Source organism: Capra hircus, chromosome 5 (genome assembly GCF_001704415.2).
Source record: "Capra hircus breed San Clemente chromosome 5, ASM170441v1, whole genome shotgun sequence".
In the NCBI taxonomy this organism is placed as follows: domain Eukaryota; kingdom Metazoa; phylum Chordata; class Mammalia; order Artiodactyla; family Bovidae; genus Capra; species Capra hircus.
This window is the reverse complement of record NC_030812.1, coordinates 92,751,444-92,765,918: the sequence shown is the minus strand read 5'-3', so window position 1 is coordinate 92,765,918 and position 14,475 is coordinate 92,751,444. Positions and strand designations below refer to the sequence as shown.

Sequence of the window (14,475 nt, the reverse complement as noted above, 5' to 3'; positions counted from 1 at the left end):
AGCTCTCTTGGTGTTTTTCACTGGGGAACTGAACAATTCAAATAAGGTACAAATAAGTACCCTGGAGAAGAAAATGGCAACCCACTCCAACATTCTTGCCTTGGAAATCCCATGGACAGAGGAGCCTGGTGGGCTACAGTCCATGGGGTTGCAAAGAATCGGACATGACCTAGCGACTAAAAAACAACAACAAACAAGTTCTCATTTCTTTCACCAGATATAAAGAAAACAAAATATAACATGTTGGTTTAAATGGAATAATTAGACATATAATTCTACTCTGCAACAAGTTTCTTGGCAGGTGAAGACAAAATATTAATATGCAAGGCATAATGGACCTAAGTTTTTTCTCCTTCATTCAAGTTCCCTCCTTGCAGAGGCAGAAACATCTATTGCCAAGAAACAAATCAAGATCAGCCTTCCCAGATTTCACACTGAAATGCTAACCTTGACACCTGGCAATTTGCAGTAAAAAAACATACAGTCTTGTCTGCAATCCACAGCACAAAACATCAGCACTTTATGTACTTGTCAATGTTGATGCTAAACTCCTCTAAAGCAAATATTAAGACATATGACACTAGAGAGAATTTAAGGCCCACTAAACACAGTTTCTCCAGCTCCATCCTTGTGATTTTTGGGAACAGCAGGATGTAATGTACAGATAGAACACACTATTTGACTATGTAAGGTTACATATGCCTCAGGCTCTCACTGAAGGACTTTAAAGAATGCTTTCATTCTGTCCAATATGTTTTTCAGTGTATCTGTTAATACAATATCTTCCTACAGCCCTAGCTTTCTGTGGCACCCCACTGAGAATTCACACATTATAAGTTATTGAAATTCTTACTGAGTGTCTATCACTTCCCCTGGTCTGTAAATTCAAGGGCACAAACTACATCTGATTCGCCTATTTCTGAAATACTGAGTACAGTGTGGCACATTAGGGAGTTCAATAATCATCTATTGAATGAATAAATCATATACCATAATTTTATTTTTCCAGAACATATGTTCAGTCCTCCTGGGTTGGGGAGATCCCCTGGAGAAGTAAATGGCAGTCCACTCCACTATTCTTGCCTGGAAAATCCCATAAACAAAGGAGCCTGGCAGGCTACAGTCCATGAGGTTGCAAAGAGTCGGACATGACTTAGCAACTAAAAAAAAAAAAAAAAAAAAAAAGGAAAATTATCTCTTTAAAAGAAGAAACCACATCTTCCATGTATTTATCTTCTCTACTCTTCCTGGAACTTGCTGTGATTATAGCAAGGAAATGAATCATAAATATTTGATGGTGATGATGACAACAATCATGACAGTGGTAATAGTGGGAAGACAAATTATCCTCATTGGAACAAACTATAGGGACTTCCCTGATAGTCCAGAGGTTGAGAATCTGCTTTGCAATGCAGGGGGTGAGGGTTCGATCCCTGATCAGGCAACTAAGATGCCACATACCACTGGACAACTAAGCCTGCGGGCCATAGTGGAAGAGTCTGCATGGTGCAACAAAGATCCTGTGTGCTGGAACTAAGACCCAACATGGTTGAAAAAATATATATATATATTGTTCATCATTAAAATGAGATGCGACTGTCTCTGTATGCTGAGATTATAAATGGTTACTTTCCTATTTATCCTCTAGGTTTCCCAAGATTGGTTTCCAAGATTTGAGTGATGCTCCAATATACCAGTAAGTCTAAAAAGAATTAGTTTCTTCTGTGTAAACAAAACCTAGACTGACTGTAATAATTCACCTAATAATGAATCTCCAACCATATGAAACTGACACTGCAGAAGCCTCCAAGCCCTTTGTCTTTTGTCTCCTATGCCCAGTGACTTTAAATGATAACTTTCCTATTTCCTCCTGCTGAGGAAGACTGCCCAGAGAATTGGATGCTATCTTTCTAAACATGCCGGATGCCTGGATAAAGGTAAGGTGAGAGCAGGGAGCCAAGCGCTACACTGATCTCCCACCCTGCAGAGGACACACCTGCCACTCTGGTGCTCGGCGTGTGTTTGCCACATCACTGCCCTCATTCCAACTCCAGTTTTATTCATAACTGGCAGAAACAACTGCCCTTGATTAGTAAGCCTGGCTTTATACTTTATCCCATGGCAGACACACACACACACGCAGAGGCAACATCTTTACCTATACATGAAACTGTTTATTTCAATCAGGGATAATTTGATTTGATAAGCAGCAGTCCAAGTACTCAATGAAGACAAAACTCAAGATGAAACTCCTCTAAGTGTTACTATCAAGAGAAGTTCTCCTTCCCCGGTGGCTCAGAGGGCAATACAAGAGACCTGGGTTCAATCCCTGGGTCAGGAAGATCCCCTGGAGAAGGGAACGGCAACCCACTCCAGTATACTTGCCTGGAGAATTTCATGGATGGAGGAGCCTGGCAGGCTACAGTTCATGGGGTCACAGAGTCGGACACAACTGAGCAACTAAAACTTTCACTTTCAGTTAGATCATTTGGTTTATCATCTGAATAGGTTTTACCTCCCCAGAGTAGCAGTGTTTAAAAGTATCTATGACCTAACATGGTCCATGTCAGAGTCTAGAGACAATGGTAGAGGAAGAGATGAATCTGACAGCCTGTCACCCAGAGTCAAAGAACTTCAAGCAATAAATAACTACTTACCACCACAGGGTGCCAAAACAAGCAAGAAGGGGAAGAGCGGGGGACTTCCCTGGTTGTCCAGTGGTTAAAACTCTCCCTTCCAATCCATGCAGGGTGCATGGGTTTGATTCTGATCGGGGAACTAAGATCCCATGTGCTACAGGGCAGCTAAGCCCATGCACCACAACTAGAGAAGCCTGCACACTGCAATAAAAAGCCCACATGCTACAACGAAGACCCAACACAGCCAAAACAGTGGATGCCTTTCCCCACTTTGTTGAGTACTTCAAACCATAGCAATTATTCACAGAATATTGAATAGAAATATACTTCTGCTATTGAGGTGTAAAAACATGTTGGCTATCCATTCAAGCAACTTTCAAAAGCATGTTTTAGAAACATGTCCATTAGTCAGATATTGGACTTCAACTCAAAGAAAGGGCACCTTATATAAAAAATAACTCTTTTCCTTGATATCAAAAGGATATTCTTCCCAAATGCCTCAGATCAAATAAGCATACACAGAGAACAAAATGATCACATTAGACATCAAAAGTAAACAATAAGATCCAGAACTCTGCTTCTTTCCTTGTCATAATAAAAACCAAGTCCTTGTCTCAGCATTTGAGATTCTACATTTTCAGTTTCAGCATTCCAGACTCAACTCGACTGTTAGTTGCTCAGTCACGTCCGATTCTTTGTGACCTCATGGACTATAGCCGGCCAGGTTCCTCTGATCATGGAATTCTGCAGATGAGAATACTGGAGTGGGTAGCCATCCCCCTCTCCAGGGGATCTATCCAACCCAGGGATCAAACTCAGGTCTCCTGCATAGCAGGCAGATTCTTTACCATCTGAGCCACCAGGGAAGCCTCCAACTCTACTAACCCCAATACTTATTCATTCAGCAAAAATGTTGGTTGGCCAAAAAGTTAATTTGGGTTTTTCCATTAGGTATTATGAAAAACCTGAACTTGCTGGCTAATCCAATATATGAAACTATGGCAGTCAACAATGCTATGATGATCCAAGTCTTTAAAAGTTCACTTTAAAGTGTCTTTCATTCAAACCAGTCAATTCAGTGTGTTCTCCAAATGCCCATTCAATAAATATTTACTGGATAGGTTAAATGTTGGGCACTTTTTCAGACACTAGCAATACAGCAGTAAACAAAAGGACATTTCTTGCCTTTATAAAATGCATACCCTGTGGATGAAGAAATGTGTACCTGTCCCTTTATACCTTTATGCTGTGTTCACACCATTTCTCCTTTCTCCTCTGTGACCTTCCAACACATTCTCTTCATCTTAGCACTAATCCTACCAAATCCCACTCTGTGTGTGTGTGTGTGTGCGCACGCGTACGCACACACATGCGCATGCATGTGCGCACACTCATGTCTGACTCTTTGTGACACCATGGACTGTAGTCCTCCAGGCTCCTGTTCATGGGGTTCTCCAGGCAAGAATACTGGAGTGGGTTGCCATTTCCTCTTCCAGAGAATCTTCCTGGCCCAGGGACCAAACCTGCGTCTCCTGTAATGCAGGTGGCTTCTTTACCACTGATCCATTGGGGAAAATACCGGTTGAAGAGTACAAACTTTCAGTTATAAGATGAATAGGTTCTGGGGATCCAATAGCATGGTAATTAGAGTTAAGAATACTGTATTGTATACTTGAAATTTGCTAAGACAGTAAATTGGAAGTATCCTCACCACATCAAAAAAAAAAAAGATAACTGTGAGAGGTTGTAGATATATTAATTGACTGTGGCAATCATTTCACAACACCTAAGTGTATCAAGCCACCACACTGTACATTTCAAATATATACCATTTTATTTTCCAACTGTATCTCAAAAAAGCTTTTGGGGAAAAGAAATTCAGGGCCCTGGAATCAGAAATATCATTATACTGAATATCAGATTCTCTTAAGAAAAGGAAAAAAAATCCCCAATGATATATTCTAAATTACCTTTCCTTTCCTGATAAGTTTGTTAGGAAGTAAAAGAGATGGGCCTGAGAAATTATACTCCAACAGCAAAGATATAAATAATATTGATGTCAGTAATGCTAAAAGAGCACTTTGTGGCAAATAGATGGGGAAACAGTGGAAACAGTGAGGGACTGTATTTCTGGGCTCCAAAATCACTGCAGATGGTGATTGCAGCCATGAAATTAAAAGACACTTACTCCTTGGAAGGGAAGTTATGACCAACCTAGACAGCATATTAAAAAGCATAGACGTTACTTTGTCAACAAAGGTCCATCTAGTCAAGGCTATGGTTTTTCCAGTGGTCATGTATGGATGTGAGAGTTGGACTGTGAAGAAAGCTGAGCGCCGAACGATTGATGCTTTTGAACTGTGGTGTTGGAGAAGACTCTTGAGAGTCCCTTAGACTGCAAGGAGATCCAACCAGTCCATCCCAAAGGAGATCAGTCCTGGGTGGTCACTGGTAGGACTGATGTTGAAGCTGAAACTCCAATACTTTGGCCACCTGATGCAAAGAGCTGACTCATTGGAAAAGACCCAGATGCTGGGAAAGATTGAGGGCAGGGGAAGAAGAGGTCAATGGAGGATGAGATGGTTGGATGGCATCACCAACTCAATGGACATGCGTTTGGGTGGACTCTGGGAGTCGGTGATGGACATGGAGGCCTGGCATGCTGCGGTTCATGGGGTCGCAAAGAGTTGGACATGACTGAGCAACCAAACTGAACTGAATGATAAAAGTAACAGAAAATTAACTGTAATAACATCAATAACCATAATCATAATGCCTTGTTATTGAGGCATATATATTTATGTTATTCATTATAATGTCTTAAAAACTTTTTAATCTACTAACTCATTTCATTTCATAAAATCCTATGAGGAAGGCAGGGAAACATTATTTTTCTAATGACATCAACAATATTAGTTGCATCATTTCAGTTACATTACGGTGGAAGGGGCATGTGTAGGATAATCGTAATTTATTTATAACATTGGTGTCTTAAGAAATGTGACTCAGGCTGTAACTGGAACCTCAGGAAATCAGGATATTTCCTTGAGCTGCAAATCCAGTGGTGAACAAGAGACTCCAGCATGGGCTGGCAGAAAAACTGTTTTCTTCCCAGTCTACCAAAGTAATCTGGCCTTATCTAGAAACATCTAGAAACAGGACACGGAAGCCTGGTGTACTGCAGTCCATCGGGTCTCAAAGAGTTGGACACGACTAAGCAACTGAACAACAACAAAGAAACACTGATGAGCTTCAGAAATAGTATCAATAGGGATATCCATGGCGGTTCAGTAGTTAAGACTCTGCCTTCCAATGCAGGGGTTCAATTCCTAGTCGGAGAGCTAAGATTTCACATGCTTCACAGCCAAAAAAACAAAATATAAATCAAGCAATATTGTAACTAAAATTCACTAAAGACTTTAAGAAAAGAAATATTATCAATCAAGTCCTTGGGCTCTTTTGTTTCTTTTCAAAAATATTTTTAAAAAGCAAAAATTAAATAAAATGCAATTGTAAGAATGGTACTAATAATGCATCCTAGTCATAGAAGGCAAGTGCAACTCGCTCAGTTATATCTGACTCCGTGTGACCCCACAGACTGTAGCCAGGCTCCTCTGTCTATGAAATTCTCCAAGCCAGAATACTGGAGTGGGGAGATGGGAGGGAGGCTCAAGATTGGGAACTCATGTACACCCGTGGTGGATTCATGTCAATGTATGGCAAAACCAATACAGTATTGTAAAGTAAAATAAAGTAAAAAAAAAAAAAAAGAATACTGCAGTGGGTTGCCAATTCCTTCTCAGGGCATTTCCCCAACCCAGGGATTGAACCCTCATATCCTGTGTCTCCTGCATTTGCAGGCAGATTCTTTACTGTCTCTATATAGATGAAGCTCTGTGAAATGACCAAGGTCTTTTCTCCTTTTCCAGAATTCCTTCTTGAATTTTTCATATACCTCCAACTTTATTTGAGGACTGACAACTTACCGTAACAGCTATAAATGACACTACCATTATTGAGATAAGGAGTAATTAATACTATAATACAATTCAGGCACAAAAGCATAAGTACCAGCAGATGCAGTGGATGTATTTCAACTTAAATAAGACCTTGGATGCACATTTCTGTCTTACAGATGTCAGAAAATGGCTAAAAAGTAAAAGGTACTAAAACTAATTAAAGCAAATCTCAGTAGAAGTATTTCCTGTGATCAAAAACAACTAAATATAGTACATGAACTACACTCGTTTTATCTAACTCAGATCCTCTCACTTCCCCTATAATGCTCATGCCAGAACTGTTTTAATACTTAAATGGTCTGGTACTAAATGGACTCCATTCTTGAATTTTAGCAGGTAATTTAAAGCTTTCATGCTACCAATAAAGTGGCATTGGTAGCACAGCAATTACAGAGTTAAAAAAAAAATGATGTAAATGTTAAGTAACAGTGAGGATAGTTACTGTTTCCACAAAGTAACTCCTGCAAGGGAAGGGACAGCTGGGCATTTCATCCCAGACCTGAGGGGGCCCGGGGGAAGGCCAGAGCCAACAGTTCACCCACCAAGCTGCCATCTGGCTTGGGACCAAGCAGAACAACAGAGCCTGGCAAGAGAGTCACTGTGTTGTGTCTCCAACTGGGCATTAGCTTCATCCCAGTGGACGCTGTTTGGAGACACAGTTTCACACCATTCTTCTCCTCTGAGTTCTCTCCCTGTGCCAGGGGGGATGAGGGGAAGATTCTGTCACAGTAGGTGTTGGCTTGACCTCAATTAAGACACTTGTCCCATTTGGAAAAAGAGAGTTTCAATGACTCTGTTCTATAAACTCCCAGAGAGTCCAGAACTCAAACCAAAATTGCAGGCAGATGAAGGAAAGGATGGAGCTGGCAGGGATCATGAGCTTGGCCGGAAAGAGAAGAGCAGGAATGGAAATCCTGAACCTCTGCACACCACAGAATTATAAATCTGAAATACAGGGGAAAACACTCAGGGAGGATGAGTCATGTTAATGGCACAGTCCTGTTTCATTTAGTAGCTGGTTTGGGAATAGAGCAGTTGGCATGGCTTGGTAATCAATGAGGAATAAGTGAGTAGCTACTCCTCTCAAGGTCCTGGGCAAACAGAGTAATGTATGCTAGCAGCGGTAAAGACATCCAAATAACTCTCAAACTCTTCTTCCATAACTGAAGATGATGACTCCTTTCCCTGAACATCCAGTCCCAAGTTTTCCAAGCAAACTGTCTATAAAAATTTTTTTTAGCTAAAAAAGGTGAATGAAATATGGGAAAGAAATCTCCCATTCCACTTCCTGCAAAGAAAAAGAAATCTCTACAAGCAACAATATTAACTTTTTTCCCCAAGTGATACAGGCAGAGATGCAGGCTGGCTGAGCAGCTGGTCATGGGATGCTGTGATGTGATAATGCCAGGCAACCTGCCACTCAGTCACTTTTTACTTCACCTCTCCCAGGTGTGATGGGAGGGAGTCTGGCTTCCCCTCGGAAGCCTAAGTCTTTGGAACCGAGTTCCTCCCTTTGCTATCCCCTCAACCCAGATATCACATGGGTCTGATGCGGGCACAGGCAGAAAACTGTCCTGAGGTCAAGACTGCTAGATCCTAGAAGGCAAAGATGTCAGGAGAACAGCTTCGACAAATGCTGTCTATCAAAGGTACAGGTGGACGGCATTACTCACACATGAGCACTTTCAGAGCCTTTTAGGGCCTGCCTGCAAGCCAATACATTCTGTCTGAAGATTTTGGAAAGCCAACCCCTCTTTATTACTTTTTAAATTTATTTATTTTAATTGGAAGATAATTACTTTATAATATTTTGATGGTTTCTGCCATACATCAACATGAGTCAGACATAGGTATATACATGTGTCCCCTCCATCCTGAACCCCCCTCCCCAGCCCATCCCTCTAGGTTGTCACAGAGCACTGGCTTTAGGGGCCCTGCTTCATGCATCGAACGCACACTGGTTATCTATTTTACATAAGGTAATGTTCAGGTTTCAGTGCTATTCTCTCCAATCATCCCACCCTCTCCTTCTCCCACCTAAGTCTATCTTGAAGCCACCTGCAGCAATTGGGTCTCAGTCTATGAGTTTCTCACTTAGCAAATCCTTAAACTAGTCTCTTTCCTAACCACACAAGCCCACACTTATACCTCTCCCCTGCTTTCCCGTCTGCCAGTGTCCAGGAACATCCTAATACTCGTTCCTTGTCTCTCCAACAACTCTACCCTCTGCAGTTTTGTTCCATCTCTTAAACAGTCCTGTGTTCCTTCACATTTATCTCACACTTCCAGAGTGAAACACATAGGCCTTCTATCACTGCGGGCCTCTCAAAATTTTATACTTTGCCAAACTCATTTATTTTTTCATTGCTTTTTCCCCAGCTAGACAGAATTACTTTGATATTTTCATACGATTATGAAGCAGCCAGAGTTGTATTCCGATTTACTTTTCTAAATTGTTAATTGATTCATTCACTCTCTCATGGAATTTTTCCTGTAACCAAAGTTACATGGAAGAAAATGTTGCTAAATATTCAGTCTGAGAGCAAGTAACAGGTGAAAATGTACAGCCCACAGAGGAATTAAATATCATGAACTTGATTAACATTAGCAATGTATTCTAACCAACACTGTTTCACCAGAGAGACGATGAAATATTCTAAGTGGACCCATAAATATACACTAAGATGATTAAAGCAATAAATAGCAGAAATCGATCCTTCCTGCGGGGTTTACAAAGTGTTTTTAAACCACAGAAATCCCAATAACACAGATTTGCAATGAGATTTCACTGAGAAAGTTTTAAAAGTTTTACTTTGTTTTCACAACATACAGAGGGATGAAGTCATTCTTTCAAAGTTCCAATCTCAAATAAACAAGCAAACAAACAAACAAAAGGACAGGCAGTACAAATGAAAAAAAAAAAAAACATTTTAACTCGACTATGTCGTTGATGATAACATTGAATCAGTGTTTAAAAATTTAGTATAAAAATAGCCTAGTGATTATGTAGGAGAATGTTCTTGATCTTAGGAGATACTTAATCAGTAATGAAATATCTTGACATCTGCAGCTCACTGTGAAATAGAAGGAAAAAAAGCATTATATGTATATATACCTACACAGAGAAATAAAATATATGTACATATACATTCACACCCCCCTCCCCCCACCCCCACACACACAAAACATATAGGTGGGAAGGGAGGAAGAGGGAGAAAAAGTGAATTCAAATGTGGTAAAATGCTCACAACTGGTGAATTCAAATGAAGCATAAATGGATGTTCATTGTATTATTCCTCCAACTTTCCCATAGGTATTAAAAATTTTATTAAAAAGATGTAGAGAAATTAAATTCTCCTCCTTCTTTAACACCTATTAATATACTTCTTACGTGAACTATATCATTAAAATTAGCTTATGGTTTCATATTTTACAACTTGGTATTTTATATCCTCTACATTTTCACTGATTTCATAGTAACCAAAAGAGTGCTATAATCTATGAAATGTGTCCCAATAAACATATTTTGATTAACTAATTAAGTTTTAAAGGAACATCTGTTCATTCAATTGGGAAGCAGAATTATTTCTCGCCAAATAAAGTTATATCATGCTTTTAATGTAGCAATTAAATATATTTTCACAATCTGATTTAATATAGAACTAATGTTTTGCAATAAAGAAACATTCTAATGAAGTTCTATAGTGTTTCATACAATAGAATTACCAGCTACCAATTAAGGAACATACCAACATCAACAACTTATACTTTTGTATACTAAAAAAAAAAATTCTCAGCCTTGTTTAAATTTCAGGAGGGAAAACAGAATTCCAATTGTGTTTTCACTATAAAATTGTGGTTAGCTGTTTCTGCTATATAGGTTTATGTTATATTTTAAAATAATGGGATAGGATTCTTTCCAAGAATCAGGTCATAATCATAACCTGGATAGATAGGGAAATGGGTGTGTATGTTAATGACATCCGACAGTGATATCCAACTGGGTTCAGACAGTAAACTTCCCAAGTTGGTGATAAAAACATGGCAAGTCAGGGAAAGATGGGAGATGATATTTAACAGCCTACAGGATGACACATCTGGGTGAGTTCCAGACTAAGTGGGGAAACTGCACAGATTGGAGACACTGGAGGATGCTGAAAGAGCCTGACCACTGCCTTAGTCCCCCAACAATGGTCTCTGAAAGAGGAGCAAAACTGACACGCAAACAACCTACCATCCCACAACACAGGGACTCTGCCGGCTTCACAGCAAGGGGACTCTGTTCCTTAATGTAAAAAATCGCTCACCTCAAACAGTATCTATAAAGGGAACGATGCAACTCTCAACTAGATGATAAAACTGAAAGAAAGATAAACTCACCAGGATATATATATATATATATATATATATGTACACACTACATAGCATCTTCTTTTCTCCATCCCATTTCAGTCTGGAATCAAATTTTCATGCAGTTCTTCTGTATCATAAAGCCAGTGGTCCAGTTTAGACTTCAAAGTCCCCAGTTCCAGACTCATTTCACACAGAAAGGCATACCTATTCCAGGCCTCCTCCACTTGTTCATGCCCCCACAATATTTTACTAGTATATATTAGAATTATTTATCTTCCAAGGAGATTTCTTGCTGTGAAAACAAACCATGGCTTATTTTTTTAAAATGCATAACAATACTCTGCACAGTACTTGTACAAAGCTAGAGTGTAAAAATATTTCATAAGAAAACTAAGAAGTAGCTAGCTGAGAGGTTAAGAGATTATGTGTTCAACTCAACGAAGTTCAAGGCAAAAGCAAACTTTAAAATATCCCAGTATCAGTAGGAAAGAGGCCAAATATCAGACGGTAGCTATCAGGACCAAGGACTGATTTTACCTGAGGTGTAAAACCTACAAACTTTTGAAGACCTTTTCTCTGTGTAAGTCTATGACTGCAAGTCATTTTCTAGGCTTGGTGAAACTTTAACTAGATAAAATAATATCTGAACTTCAGAAGAAACTGTACTTCAACAATTTATCTTTTTTCAATGAATACCCAAGAATGATACAAATCTAAGGTGCTAGATTCTACACAAGAGAGTTCGGTTTGAATAATATGACTAAAACTTGTCCTCTTCTTTATCTAATCGCTCACCTCAAGGTATAAGGTCTCATACTTTCTAAGAATGATATTATAAATAGCTCAGTGAAAGATAAGTACTATCTACAACCATTATAACTAAAGCATCATCAATGCCATGTACAACATCATTCTCTAAAAAGAGGAGATCATTAACCACTTTCCATTAAATCATTTCATATTAAAAGTCAGAAATATCTTTTTCTATAAACAGGTTACGCTGCATTTAATATTGATCAAGTTGTAATTAAGCTTAGGAGTTCTTTCCATTATGGGGCCACAGCCAATTTAGAATTCCGGAGAAATCAGAAAAAAAGCACCAGATCCAGAAATTCCTAGTGGTCCAGTGGTTAGGACTCCATGCTTTCACTGTTGAGGGTCTGGGCTCAATTCCTGGTCAGGGAACTAAGATCTCAGCAAGCCGCGGCCAAAAATGTTTTAAAAAGAGAAGAAGATCCAGTTTTTAACATTTTAAAGCTTTTTTCAGTTCACAAATCAAAACTAACAACCAGACTTCCTTTAACGAAAGAAACTGGAAAGAATACCTAGATGAAATAAAATAAGCTTGTTCCCTGAAGATTAATGCCTAGCAATGTATTGCATCACTTTAAAGTTATCAGAGTACAATAAACTATAGACTACAAGTCTCATGCATAAATACTTATTAGGAACATGGGTGTGACTCCATACTTGTTCTTATGTCTCCACACCCACTGCTGATTTCTATACCATCTCAGACAGATGTTAGAGCAGTTAGATATTAATAAGAGTTTGAAAAAAAAAAAACTCTTATTGGGGAACAAAGAGAAAGAAAAAAAGAAAGGGAAATAAACAAAGCCCCCCCCTTCCAAAGAGAGAGAGAGAATAAAGGATTATAAAACTGTACCCTTCAAACAGCTTTCAGTTTAAAAGAACAGTTGGTTTTGTTTTTCTAATTATTAGAAAAAAAAGTACGAGACACAAAAATTATCGAGAGTAGGGAAGGAATAAATAAATGACAGAGGCCAACAAAACTTGGAGAAAGAAAGTTCTTCAGAAAAGCAAGAAGTGAGGTAATTAGTATTACTAACAAGTAATTTTCAAAATGTTTATATGGAGTTAAAGGAATTATGAGTCTCCTATATGGCAAGAGTATTTTGATTTTAGATAATGTATCTACACTCAAAGAAAAGGTTTAATACAGAAATGAATACTCAACAAGAACATAGGCAGAACACTCTATGGTATAAATTGTAGCAATACCCTTTTGGATCTCTCTCCTAAAGCAAAAGAAATAAAAGCAAAAATGAACAAATGGGGATCTAATCAAACCTAAAAGCTTTTGCACAGCAAAAGAAACTAATAACTAAACAAAAAAACAACCAATGAAATGGAAGAAAATATTTACAAATGATAAGACTCACAAGAGGTTAATATCCAAGCTATATAAACAGTCCATACAACTTAACACACACACACACACACACACACACACACACACACACACACACACAACCACACAATCAAAAAACAGGCAGAAGACCTAAAGAGACATTTTTACATAGAAGACATACAGATGGATAACAGGCACATGAAAAGATGCTCATCATTGCTAATTATTAGAGACATGTAAATCAAAACCACAGTGAAATATCACCTCACCCCTGTCAGAATCAAAAAGTCTATCATCAAAAGACTATCAAAAGACTATCATCAAAAAATCTACAAATAACAAATGTTGGAAAGGAAGAGGATAAAAGGGAACCCTTGTACTCTATTGGTGGGAATGTAAATTGGTATACTCACTATGGAAAAGAATATGAAGTTCCTCAAAAAAACCTAAAAACAGAACTAACACATGCTGCTATGCTTAGTCGCTAAGTCATGTCCAACTCTTTGCGACCCCATGGACCCTCCAGGCTCTTCTGTCCATGGGGATTCTCCAGGCAAGAATACTACATCACTGTAGTGCTGCCATGCCCTCCTCCCAGGGAGCTTCCCAACCCAGGGATCAAATCCAGATCTCCCACATTGCAGGCAGATTCTTTACCATCTGAGCCACCAGGAAAGCCCAAGAAGTAACATATGATACAGCAATTCTACTTCCGGTTAGAAAGCTAAAGAAAATTAAAAACACTAATTTGACAAGATCCACACACACTTCCCTGGTGGTGCAGAGGTTAAAGTCTCTGCCTGCAATGTGGGAGACCTGGGTTCAATCCCTGGGTCAGGAAGATCCCCTGGAGAAGGAAATGGCAACCCACTCCAGTATTCTTGCCTGGAGAATCCCATGGACGGAGGAGCTCGGTGGGCTACAGTCCATGGGTCGCAAAGAGTCGAACACGACTGAGCGACTTCACTCACTCACTCACACCCTAATGTTCATAGCAACACTATTAACAACAGCCACAAACTGGAAGCAACCTAAGTGTCTATCAATAGACAAATGGATAAAGATGATGTGGTGTATACACACACACACACACACACATATATATATACATGCTGTAATATTACTTGGCCATTAAAAAGAATGAAATTCTGGCAGCAATGTGAATGGACCTAAAGAATATTATGCTTAGTGAAATCAGTCAGAGAAAACAAATACTGTATGACCTCCCTTATACATACGATCCAAAACATAATACAGATAAATGTATATATCAAAACAGAAACAGACTCACAGATTCAGAAAACAAACAACA

The 14,475-nt window shown here is 39.0% G+C and overlaps 1 protein-coding gene across 1 annotated transcript in view; it reads right to left on the bottom strand.

Moving 5' to 3' along the window:
* Positions 1 to 14,475, bottom strand: part of EPS8 (epidermal growth factor receptor pathway substrate 8) — a 208,314-nt gene that overhangs the window by 162,963 nt on the left and 30,876 nt on the right. The gene's annotated exons all lie outside the window — the stretch shown is intronic.